This window comes from Helicoverpa armigera, chromosome 11, assembly GCF_030705265.1.
Source record: "Helicoverpa armigera isolate CAAS_96S chromosome 11, ASM3070526v1, whole genome shotgun sequence".
Classification (NCBI taxonomy): Eukaryota; Metazoa; Arthropoda; class Insecta; order Lepidoptera; family Noctuidae; genus Helicoverpa; species Helicoverpa armigera.
In genome coordinates, this window is record NC_087130.1 from 10,410,133 (window position 1) to 10,423,793 (window position 13,661).

At 36.0% G+C, this 13,661-nt stretch overlaps 1 protein-coding gene and 1 long non-coding RNA gene across 2 annotated transcripts in view; one reads left to right on the forward strand and one right to left on the reverse strand.

Moving 5' to 3' along the window:
- LOC126056697 (GTP-binding protein REM 1) overlaps nucleotides 1–13,661 on the forward strand; it is a 160,733-nt gene that overhangs the window by 97,072 nt on the left and 50,000 nt on the right.
- On the reverse strand, nucleotides 1,033–4,524 carry LOC126056405 (uncharacterized). Its single transcript, XR_010276965.1, has 2 exons — nucleotides 3,552–4,524; nucleotides 1,033–2,942 (listed from the first exon to the last, which is right to left on the reverse strand). It is a non-coding gene; the product is annotated as an uncharacterized LOC126056405 (long non-coding RNA).

Here is a 13,661-nt window from a genome sequence, read left to right on the forward strand (position 1 = left end):
CAGACTTTTGTATGCACGATTTGTTGCCAGACAAAATTGTATGAAAGTCTATGTGAAGTTGGTATCATGTGGACCCACCATAAGGGCGGAGCTAGTAACCTCCTGATCCCCCGAACACCCGCATTTTGGCGCGCTATGGTCTTAGGAGACAGCGTTATGACATCTCCGTTAGTCATTTTGTTCTCCATGTTTCTGCCCCTAATTGACGGAGTAGCGAGTGGGTCGATGAAATATTCAGGCTTGTTTTGTTTTTAATGATTACCAGCTTTACATAATGTGATGGTCAGACAGTGATATGAAATAAATATTAACGTACGAAAGAAAGGGTAGGTTTGTATATGATAAACATATTCGAACATTTAGAAATGAGGGTGAAATAAAACAATGTACATTCCATAAACTTTATCGATTAAAGAAATATCTATGTGATTCATATAGTGTGAAGTAGTTTCCACGTCTTGCGGGTGAATTCGCGGAAGCTAGTTGATCGTAGAAATACGTAGAAACTGTTTTCTTTCAAATAACAAAACAAAAAAACAATTAATCAATTAAGTATTTAAAACTTCTTCCATTTTATAAAGCCATCAATATAATCCACAAATAAACTAAAAAGACCTGCCATTTGAGTAAAAGCTAGGTGTGAAACGGTGTGTTTTCAATTGAAAGTCACTTACACTAATGATCAGTGGTCGGAATAGGTAGAGCTATTTTGGCTACTTGCGACATGAGGACATAACATGGATATGCCAAATATTTCCCGGAATCCCGGGAATTCTTGGAATTAAAAAAACATTGTTCAAGTAGTTTTTATAGGAATAAGTAGAAGTATTTTTGTTATTTGCTACATGCGGACATAACATAGATATGCCAAATATTTCCAAAAATTCCGGGAATTATCGAAATTAAAAAAAAAACAACTAAGTACTTTCTTTTGTCAGTGCTTAATTAGAACATTATATTTAAATGGATAATCCACTTTTATTAGTTTACTATAGTAAATAGGAGACATGGAATATAAATAAAATGCGATGATCGAGTTAGATATATTATTTAATTTTCAAAACAGTTGACATTACTGGTTGGTCTGTCTACAACGATATATAAATATACTTAACTAAAGTAGTAAGTAGCAAATAAATTACAAAAATATGCATAAAGAACTTTGTACTATATCATTCGTAAAAATGTAATTATGACATTTTCAGCATTAATAACGCCGTCGTATTGAAAACATTGATAGAGAGTAGGTATTTTCACGACTCGCAGTGACGTGAAGCCGTTTCCTTATGTTAATCTTTAACGATTAGTAACAAAACTTTACGATACACTTTCTATTCCTAGAAGCTCTTGACATGCTCGTAAATGAAAGACTTCACGCTACTGCGCGTGATGAAAATAATTAACTATTTTTTTATTAATTTAATCTTTTTATTAAATTATTCTAAACCGGTAGACGATGATGTTTCATCGTCTACCAATTCTTCGCTGAAAAACCCATCACCATCTACGGAATTGAAATAAATGACCATCAGTTTTTCTATATTATCCATTTTTAATGTATTTCTTTTTACATCCATAATCCATTTATATATGGAAAATGAACGTTCGACATCTGTTGAGGTCATTGGAGCAAATTTGCATTTCAATAAAATTTGGTCATCTGTTTCATTTCTTACAATTTTTTCACTCCATTCTCGTAATATATCTATATCCGGATTTCTTTCTATAACTTTTTCAATTTTATTTTTAATATTTTCTGATGCACACTCATTTATACAAGTTCTGACTGTATCTAATATTAAAAATGAATCACTTAGCGTCAAGTGGTGCTTTTGTAATTCTTTTAAAGCAAACGGTATAACTGAAAAATATTCATCTATATATTGTAACTCGTTTTGTATGTTTTCTTTTTGTAATATGTTTTTCGCGTTTCGGATAGCTATTGCATCAGAGCTGCATAAATGAGACAAAACATCTTTTATTGCATCAAAATGTTTTGCGTAGTATGATGCTGCCTCCAACCAAGTACCCCACCTTGTAATAATTGGTTGTGGAGGTAGTGGTAAGTCAGGGTATTTTCTTTTAAAAATGCGAACACGGCTTGGCGCTTTTAGAAATATTTTTTTTACATTTGATATCAAAATATCCACATCATTATATTCCATTCGAATTTGCTCAGAAACACGATGAAGTGCGTGAGCAAAACATGTTACATGTTTTAATTGTGGTAAATAGCATTTCAATTTTGCCCTGCAGATATCATATATGCTACACTATCAGTACATAGTATTAAAATATTATCAACTTTTTCTTCAAACGAGTTTTGCCATAGATTTTCAAGACACTGTATTACAAAGTTGGCAATGGTTTGTCCATTAACCACCTCTAACATCTTGCAGGCAATTAAATATGGCCGATTTGAGATATTCTCATGCAATGGTTTTATCAAAAAATGTACAATATTTCTACCTAAAAAATCTGTTGTCTCGTCTAATGATATCCACAATTTTTCAGTTTGATTTTTTTCATAAATTGTTTTGATTTTGTTAGTAAAACTTTATCTAAATATACTTTTCGTAACAGCGACTCATCGGGTACTTTACGACTAGTACAAGTACAACAACAAACAGTACAGATATATTTCTGAAAAAACTCCTTGAATGCTGGATTTTTCATCTGCGACCAGGGAATATTGCACAGAACCAGAAACTTGATCAGGTCGGAATAAAATTCCTCCGGAGGCCGTTTAAACGTTCCCTTGTGCACGGCTCCTTCGACATGTCTATTGATGTTACATTTTTCGCCGTTATATGGCTCTCGCACTTCGAGCAATATATTGAACGACTAGCGTGGTCGTATAACAGCTCTGGATATTCGGATATCCACTTTTGTACTGTTTCTTCCTTGATATTTGGCATTTTTGGCTTTTCTTGTTTATCGCCCTAAAACAATAGTAAACAGTTAAAATCTTTCCAATAAATAGTCGAAATAAAAACGGTGTGAAAAATTCACGAAAAATTGTTCCACACACAGTTGCACAATTGCACAGTAAGTATGAGATACATAATTCAAATGCATTTTGTTAGCCGATTAAGACAATCAGATAGAACACTGTCAAGCTCATGTCCGAAAATATTTAGGTAAGAGCAGTCAATAGCCAATGAAAATGGTTATTGTGGGAAAACGCGGTACTTGAAGGGTGTGCGAGGGGAGGACTTAGTCCACCTTGTATTGTAATTGACTTAGCTTTTAACACAAGATTATATTAGAAAAAAGCGGTCAGGTGCGTGTCGGATCACCTACAAGGTGTAGGGTAGCGGAAGAGCACAATTTACGTAAACAAGTTCCCTACTACTCAGGTCACTAACGAAAAATTCCACTTCAAACTTTTGTATATCAAAATTGGCTGTGACAAACAGACGGACAAGGCAAAACTATAAAGCTTCCTTTGGAACTTCGGAAGCCTGAAAAATATGTATTTAGCAGAGGACAATTACTTTACTTTTCACTAAATGTCCTTTGTAGATATTATAAAAATAAAAAACACTTACCCAAATGTGGTAGGTAAATCAAATAAACAGTTTCAAATGTATCCAGTCCGCAAAAAACAAATCAAAATTCGTAAATCCAAGCCAAAGTATTCGTGTTAGTAAGATTCCAGAAACCAGTTAACAAGCCAACGTCAAATAAAATAAGGAACACAATAAATCACACGTGCGCACTCTACAAGCCGAAACAAAAGAGTGAGTGAAGCCCGCTGTACCTGTATTTGTATAAGTGAGACAGCTAATACTTTAGACGTTTTAAGATAGAAAGAGACAAAAAATAAGCGACGAAAACAGCGCTTACGACGGGTTGGCAACATGGAGCATAAACATATAATAATAAAAGAGAGATAAATTGGTTTGTTCTTGATGTATCGATAACTTAGTGTAGCAGGAGCTGGTCAGGAAAACTCGTAGACTGATTTGACAATTGTGTATTACATTAATTACAATAAATACGAAATAACAAAATGCGGCGTCACCGCCGTGGTAAAATGAGAAGCGCCGTCTCGCTCGCAGCGGCGCAGGCGAGCGCTCGTGCCCGCCGATCCCGCGCCCCTCCCGCTGCCCGCGTAAACCCGGCGCTAGCACTCCTCGCGCTCCCCCTCAGCCGTCGCGTACCTCCAGCCGGTGGCAGCGATATTATCTTTTTCTATTCTGTATTGTGTAGGCATTTAATATTTCCTTGTGCAGTAAAGTATATTTAGTATCGTTTCTAACAGTTTTACTTAATTAATTCATATTTCACGAAGCTACCTCTAACAACGTTCCAGGATCCCTGTGTGTGTTTATAAGTAAGTATATACTGTTTGGGTGCTCACCTACTACCTGCTCATAACTGCCCACTTACCCATATTAACTCACTTAAATCAATCGACAATTTCAAAATCCCGGGATTTCAGAGGCATGTCCATGTTAATATCAATGTTTGCGGTCATTCACCCCAAATAGCTCTACCTATTCCGACCACTGCTAATGATGCATATTTGCATTTAATACGTTCATGCTTGGCCGCAGGGAAAAAGCGACCGATTATGACTTATGTAAAGTGTGGAAATGTATTTATGAAAAAAAGTCATAATACATTAACAGAATAAAGATACTTACCTACCTATCGTAGTTTTTCAAAAATATGGTTGGAATCTCTACCAAGCACATTTATAAAAATTAGTAAAATCTGTACAGGTAAGTACCTACGTGATTAAATTACGTAAGTGAAAAAGTAATCGATTTTATGTGGCAGTCTACTAAGTTTATATTCAGTTTAAATATTACAACGTGATTACAAGCTTTTATTTTTTTTTTGTCCAAAGAAACATTGCTGATGATTGTTTAATGGTAGAAAACAAAAATGATAAACAAACCTACGTTAAAAAAATTACCTGAAACAAAAAAAAACGTAAGTACCACTAAATACAATCCTATCCCAAATTTTATTTCCTTACCAATACATGCTACAGTTTTCATAAAAACACGCATTAAATAACAACGGAAAGAAAACATAATTTTCGTCAAAGCCTTCGGGAATAATCTGAAAGTTAAATAATACGAGAATTGTGAAACCAAGATAAAATCTAAGACAAAGTTGTAAGTACAAGAAAATATCACCAGTGTGTCTTAAGGGAATAATATTTGGGTACTACGAGATATTTTTATTGCCTTTTTTGAGACGTTTTCTGTTTAGACTTAGGCTGTATTAGACTTTTAGGTAAGTATTAAAATTGTATTTTTTTTAATAATGTCGTGGATAGTTACTTCTTTTTTGTGTTCAGGTGTATAAGTAAAAATGCTCTTTATATATCAGTCTTTTCACGAATCGACTTTTTTATCCTCTTGTGACTAAGTAACAGCAAATAAAACAGTGGTACTGAACTGGATCAGGTGTGACTGAAAACCCTAAAATACATGGGGAAAGGCTAGGCAGGTGATAAAATTCTTCGTTTTGATGAAAGCATGAACTGCGCATGTACGAATATCGAAAGCAACTGTTGGTATGCAAACTAAAGTATGAAAACAGCAAAGAAAACGTAACATTACTAACGAAAACGTTTTTCAATAAGAAAGATCTGTCCCGCTAAAAATAATACCTACCAGCAAAAAATGGTTATCCCAAAAAAAAATGGCTATTATTTTAGTATAACGGCCACATGGAAATTGTCTATATTCATGTATTCAATACAAACCATTATCTCTCGACATATTTACGAGCGATACCAATAGTTTTCCGTTTTATTTTCAGACTAGCTTTTTACTGTGACGTCGGATTTGTATAAAATAATTTCTAAAACCAAACTTATTGGAAAAAAGTCCTTGACTATCGAAAACTTGCTTCCGCCAGCGGCTCCACTCATTACCTGTAGGAACTACTTCGAACATGCGGTTAACTTTGTCCTCGATAAATGGGCTATCTAACACTAAAAGAAACTTACAATTGACTGAATTATTCCTTAGATTAGCGCGTTCAAACAAACACACAAAACTATTCAGCTTTCACTAAGAACCGATTTAATAATGATTCAAAAAGTACCGATTAATTTATCTCTATTCATTGTTAAACAGCTATTACCTAATTGGCTTTAGAAACATTTATAATGAAAATCTGAACAGTACAAAATATAATGAATTAACATCGACAAACAAACCGACAAACGTATACCTCACTTGGATAAACACCATTTGGATATGCTCTTAGAAAGTGAATTCGTAACATTATACAAAGCGCTAAAGAATTCCATTCCAGTGCTTTGTTTATCCTTTTGAGGTTAGTTTGAGTGTGCTAATTGGGTAATTCAATTTATAGTAATGCTTTTTCTGTTGTATTTTTATTGGTATTTTCACCGCCCTTCAAAAACCAATTTGCAGAACTTATAATGTGAAATAATGATCACCACATTCTGGGTATAATAACCTAACACGGTGAACCTTAAAAAACATAGAGTGCCTGCAAAAGTAGATACAAAACTACTCTTTGTGAAATAATTGTAGACCCCTAAAATAAAATTAAAAATAACCTGACCTTGAGATATAAGAAAGTCTTACATAGAGATGGTGATTCCCTGATACACGCTTCAATTTGTTATTACAATTAAATAGCAGATCGTATAATTTTATCGCGCTATCTAAAGAAATAACAGCAATAAATTACTTAACAGTTTTATATCTGTTTAAACCTACGCATAGCAATTGATTGAGATAACCAGTTTGCTAGTAAAAGTTACAGCACTTTCACACTAGTGGATTTTCTACTCGAACTTTTCCGAGCAAATCGTTCAGGCGTAATCATCGTATACTTGCAAACAATTGACAACTAGTGGTTCAAATAATGATAGTTACGTGTAATCGTGTGACAAGTATTTTGTCGTGGACTATACTGCGCGTAAATAAACTGAGCGGAAAATTCGCTGATGTGAAAGGGATGCTATGGCATTTTTTTGCGGTCTTCAACTGTTTTGGAGGTAAAAGCACAGATAATAGTTATGGTAAAAGCTCTTATAAACTTCGTTCAGTTTTCCGCGACAAACTAAACATTCGGGTGTCGACTCCTAAATAAAGGCGAGTATGTGCAAAACTTTTTTATACTGCAGTTAAGGCAAACCGAAACAAATTGATCTAGGGTAAAAGTACTCTTTGAGGAGGCATGGCCGCCGGGTATATGCATAAAATATTGCCACTCAAAAAACCATTCATATAAAAATACTTTACCATTTCATCGTAAACTTATTTAGCTGCCAGTATATAGGTACAAATGTTAAGGCACCTGAGTTCAGTTCAAAACTCCAACAGTACCACCATCCTTCTAAAGATTCTAAACCAACCAAGACTTGGCACATAAGATAACTGCAACATTATCAACACACGATCTAGTCACGTTAGTTACAGCTAAACTAAACTATTCACATTCGCAAAGCAGGAACGAAGCCAAGACATCGTTATTTAGCAATCTGTATGTTAGTCTGTTACACGAAATGCGTTCATCTGCAATTGGATTGGTATAATCATCATTATTTTGGAATTTGTAGATGCTTTGGCCCCTTATCTTGAGTTCAGTTTAGCTTAGTCTATCGTTTCTTCAATACCTCTTTACTTGAATTCATGAATACATTGAAAAGAAATCAGCGCGCTTGTGTTTCATCATCAGCCTATGTATTTTCCTGTATACATATGCCTACATCTTCTTCTGTTTATACATAGCTGGGAAAAGGCATCATTACATAAAAAGGCATGAACCACTAACACATATTATGTAGTCTTGTTCAAGAGGTATTAAAGATTACAAATCCTTAATCAATTTGATTACGTTTCCCTTAACATACGAGTCAAAAGACAGTCTTCGACAAGATTAAACTTCCGCCAGTGTGCCAATGAAGCGACAGCCTACCTGAACTCCTCGACGCAGTTAGGGTTGGACCACATGTGGCAGCACGGAATCGCATTTGTTCCATATGCTACCAGTTGCTGCAGTATGCTACCGCTGCGAACGCACTCGGCAGCATACTGCGAATTGGTGAAACTAATACTGTGAACTGGTGAAAGGATGCGTTAGCATGCTATCGCGCGCTTCAGCGTTCCGGAGGGCACTTTGTCCGTGATGCCGATCGCCTCGAGGATTCCGCCGCGTGCTATCGCATTATGCTTTCTGTCTCGGTCTAGCAAATGGCAGTTCTAAGCGATGGAAAGAGAAGGGCGACGGAAAAAGGTGATTCCGTGCTGCCAGATGTAGTCCAACCCTTACCCGTACAACCGACTACCCCGCCACGTTTACACCATAACAATATAATTTTACTGCCATGACATCACATGATCATATAAACAAATCCTTCCCCATACACCTTTACGTCACGTGAGTAAACGACCATAATGTGACGTCACACATTTTATGCGTATTTTTTGCGCTAGATGGCGTTGTATAGACCACCTGGGACGAATTGGAAGTGTTACCAGCGGTTATTGTAATATAAACTAATGTATTGCGTCATTGAATGTGCTATGTATTTTTATATTAATTTATTAATTCTGATAATTTTCCTGATATCGCAGTAAAAACATATTTAGTAAAAAATAAACAATGTCTTTTTATACGCATAGAATTACTGAAGTCACATACTACTTACACTTACAAGCTCGTCTAAATACAAAAAATAACTTGTGCTCAGTGTAAAAACTAAATCAATTTTGCAGTTTATTTAAGGGTGGTTTTCATTTGCATCCTAAGTTTGTTTCATTAATTAATCATTTCTACTGAAAAATCAGACTTCCAAACCGCCAAAATGCAAACGTAACATTTCGAAAATACACGAGCTAATTATACACAGCCTTGCATAAACATTGCGCCCGAAAACGAAAATCACGGACGCTGAAATTCATATTAAAAGGCATGGCAGATATCAAAGGACTGTATTTGTATAGAATATCCTACTGGCAACTTCGTCTGCAAATAGTTAATTTGGGCAACATTTCAATTTGATGTGGAAAATCGTCAAACGGCTCCTTCTACTGCGGGTGCAGTGGGAAGTGACATACTTTTACTGACTAAAACCCACCATGTTCTTTCTAGAACCCTTTGTGTACTAAGACCAGGGTAACTCATTTGAACAATTCCCGACAGGCCATAAGGAGCCCATCGAAAACACCAACTTTATCTCTCTCTTTTCTTTTCTTTATTTTTAGTGTAAGTGTACTATAAAATGCAATTATGGCACGATTTTGAAAAACTATCTGCACCCAAATAAATGTAACCAGTACGCTATTTTTATATAGAACCTGTATAACTGCAAAATATTTTCAAAACCCGTTCATTCAGTTGTTTTGCGTAACACTAACCTTAAACCTCCTTACCAAACCTAACCTAACCTTTTACCTCCCAGCAAACTTTAACGTTCATAACTTTGAATACTATCACACAAGTACTTGCAATAGGAATATATCTACATGTATATCTATCTGTATGTCTGCATATCAAACTGCCACGACCACTGGTGGCATTACAGCGATGTCACACGTCTGTCTGTCTCGCTAGACGTGAAGTAACCGCGCTCACGACGGCAACTTCGATGTAATATAATCATAGAGAACAAAATGACTAGCGGAGGCGCCATAACGAAAAATCTCCTAAGAAAGTAGCGTCGCCAAAATGCGGGTGTGCAGAAGACGATGAACGTTAGTCTTGCCGCAAGTTATACGCCTGCTTTGGATCCAACCATTTCTTGTAATACCAAAAATCCTTGCGAAGTCAAATTGTCTTGATGATGTGTTTTGAAATTGGTCCTTTGATAAGCGGTTTCCACGTTGAGCAAGCGTGGTGATTTAAGCTCAATCCTTCTCCGTGTGAGAGGAGGCCTGTGCCCAACAGTGGGACGATAAAAAGGCTGTAAAGGCTGTACTTATGATAGGAACATATGTCTGCATATCAAAATGCCAGGACCACTAGTGGTATTACAGCGATATCACTCGTCTGTCTGTCTAGCTAGACGTGAAGTAACCGCGCTCACGACGGCAACTTCGATGTAATATAATAGAGTCGGGCAAATGGCGCCCTAACGTGTAATGTAATAAGTGTTGGAGTGTGGTGTAGTTTAGAATGTAAGAGGAATTGGGCTACGAAAATAGAAGAAAAACGATTTTATTTTGACGTTTAGTTTGTTTGTGCATGTGTTACAATGTTAGGTTTTTCAAAATAAGTCAATAAGTAGGTTTTGTTTTGAATTGTATCTTTTAAACGCCGTTTCGGTGTTACATTAGACCTTCGTACATGGGTACATAAACGCATATATACATTTTTAAGGTAAAATCTGAGATAGCAAATAGTGATCCTAACTTTTTCCCAACTATACTGGGTTCGGCTTCCAGTATAACCAGAAGCAGCTGAATACCAGCTAGTTTTTCACAACTATTGAAGAAGAAGAGATATCTTTTTTATATCACAACAGTTACCTACATGAAAACCTTAACCAAGGCCACAACCAGCAATTAGAACTATGTAACACATTTAAGCAAAGCCCTTCTAAATTTAGCATCATGTTTAAATTTGTAAACACTTGCGATTTTGCGCAAAATTGTTACTTTTGGTTCTTTGCCAAGATATAAAGTGCACGTAGTATTGCTAATATCAATAATATTGCCGATAAACTGGTTGCAATCGAAATAGATGTGGTTTTATAAAACGGTAGAAAGTTTTATTAGGAAAAGTGGGAGTGTGTGGGCTTGTGGTGTGGTTATGAGGAAGTTACTGGTTGTCAGAAACCATAAAGTCTGACCACTAGTCTTACCAGAGGATGTTGGGTTGCCCGGGTAACTATGTTGAAGAGGTCAGATAAGCAGTTGTTTCATGTAAAATACTGGTAGTACCAAAGGATGTTGGGTTGCCCGGGTAACTATGTTGAAGAGGTCAGATAGGCAGTTGTTTCATGTAAAATACTGGTAGGTATTCAATTTATCCTTTTAGACGGTAGCCAATCTCAACGTACTATGTAGTTTGAGAGAAGCTTAGGCAGATTAGTGTCGTTTATGATAGTAAATTTTTGGTACCTATCTGTCTACGTAAACATTTTGCGTTTATTTTTCGTAGTGACATAAAATCTACCTGGGTCTTATGAAGCGACAAAATTGGACACTAAAATATTCATACAAGCCCAAATGAAGCGAAATTGCTCTTATTTCTCTGCTAGTAAAATGGCTGAATGCTAATAGACAACTAACCACAGAGTAAAAAGATAACTAAATAATGTCTCAACATTATAATGAGTGAGTCTTTGCCTGCTTAGAACATTGAACGTACTGGACAGCACAAATGTCTCTACAAAATAGTCTGATAACGTAACAATTAAGTAGTGGCAGCTAATACATCCTGTGTGGACAGACGACCTTATAAAGGTCGCCGGAAGACGCTGGATGCAGGTCGCTTCCAGCAGGTATCTGTGGAGATCAAAGGGGGAGGCCTATGTTCAGCAGTGGACGTCCTATGGCTGAGATGATGATGATGATGAGCTAATACAAGCATTTTCGATCACATATTTACGCACACACACAAGGCACGACAACATTCCTAAGCACATACAATTATAACGTTCAGCTGTGATTTCGTGTCCGGTTTATAAAACGCTCCAAGTTCGCCCCTAATCTGTGGCCGCTAACCACTATACATCGCGGCCTCCAATTGCCCATAAAAATACTAAAAGACCCCACTTTCGGTTGTAGTTGGTACTTCTATCTTACGTTTGTGACACTGGCTGTTTGTGGACGATTTACGACGCTATATTTTTAGGCTGTGGCACTTGTAATAAGGAAATAGTGAGTTCGAAATATAGGAACTGTATTATAGGACACTGGGCGAAACTTAAAGTTGTATGGTTCTGTTATCTTTTGTGAATGTAACTTCTTGAATTGATTGTCTACTTAATCAATAGAATATTGAATAGTACCTACCTAAGCGACGTGTCTAATTTTATACAAAGAACTTACTGCAACAAGATAAGTTTAACTTTACACATTTTTAACTAGTTTTGTGTTATGTCGAAGCTCATGCAACTTCTACAGGACACAACTTTTACAATTCAATAAAATTAAAATGACAAATGGCAACACTTTTTAATTTTCTATGCACATCAGGAAGCGTGTTTTGACTAAATGACACATTTTGGCGCCAATTATAACCGTTCTATATTTAAAAAGCCGTTCAATCCTTATTCACTTGATGCACGCAACACGATAGGCCAGTTCGTTCAGAACGCAATATGGCGTTTTCCAATTCGAATTTGAATTTAGAAGTTGGAACGTTTTTTTAATGGCTTTCAGTTTTCTGTTATGCCAGTGTGATGGCTGAATTTATAATTTAGTTTTGAGGTTTTAGTGTGTAGAGTTAGAATTTGTTTATGGGTGCTCCGGTAAGCTGTGATTGCTCACAGTTAGTAAATGAACGGGTGATTCAAAATGTGCATCAGTTTAAGCTTCGAAATAACATACAAAATTATTCTTTATTTTACCCTACATGTATTATCCTATTATCTTCATAGTCTGAGTAATTATAAAATCTATGCTTATCTGGAATGTGCGCTTATGCAAGGGTAATCTCCGGAGCTAATTTTGTTCGGATTAAAAACGTTAATCACTATTACAAAGCTGCAATATTCCAGAGATAATTTTTAACTCAGATACATTGGTGACAGTTCAGATAAACCACAGGGCTTAATTTAATATTTCCATACGTAGGTACTTAAACGTGATTTTCCGACTCACAACCGCATTGCAATTTGCAATAATTGCACACCTACACATTTATACATAAAAATTATATGAATATTCAATGTTATACTGTAACATACTTTACAAGTTTTTTTTTAAAGTGACACAATTTTCAAACAAGCACCGCAAACAACCGCTTTTCTAAGCTTCATATCACTTAAAACTTTTGACCGCTTAAAGCAAAAATGTTTTTTATTTTTCCAGAAAAATACATCAGCATTCTAACCATAATCTTAACATTAAAATATATTCACGATAAACTGTTGAAAAGCGGAATAAGTGATGGGTAATGAAGCGAACTCGCATTCGAGCGAGCACCTGTCGCGTTCGCTTATCAGGCGGGCAGATCAAAGGTGTCGGTCGCTTTGTACCTCCCACCCCTCCTCCCCCCTCGCCCCTCCCCTGACGGAGATGGGTCCGTAGTCAGTTTAGCAATACTGCTATTGTACCCTTTTGTAGCACTGCGAGTGTAAAAGCGGTGGTCACCGCGTGAAATTCTGAAAGCGTTATGATAGCTGATTATAACGTTTTCAGATATAAAAAGGTTTTATTTAACACTTCTTGCCACCTCTACCAGTCTACCTTCGCATATTCTTAGTTCCGGGTCTAATATTACACATTCATTTATTTATTTTATTTCTTAACAGAGTTTGCGTTACAATATTGAATTCTTTGTGATAGACGTATGTAGGTATTATGATGGGCTAGCTAACACTGAAAGATTTTTTCAAACCAGCTCAATTTTTTCTGAGTTCTCCCTCGTACAAGCAAACAAACTATCTCTTCTACACTATAATATTAGCAAAGAAGTACTTATTATATAGATAGATTTAGTATTAATTTACCCATTACGAATTAAACACAACAAGATAGTGGAAT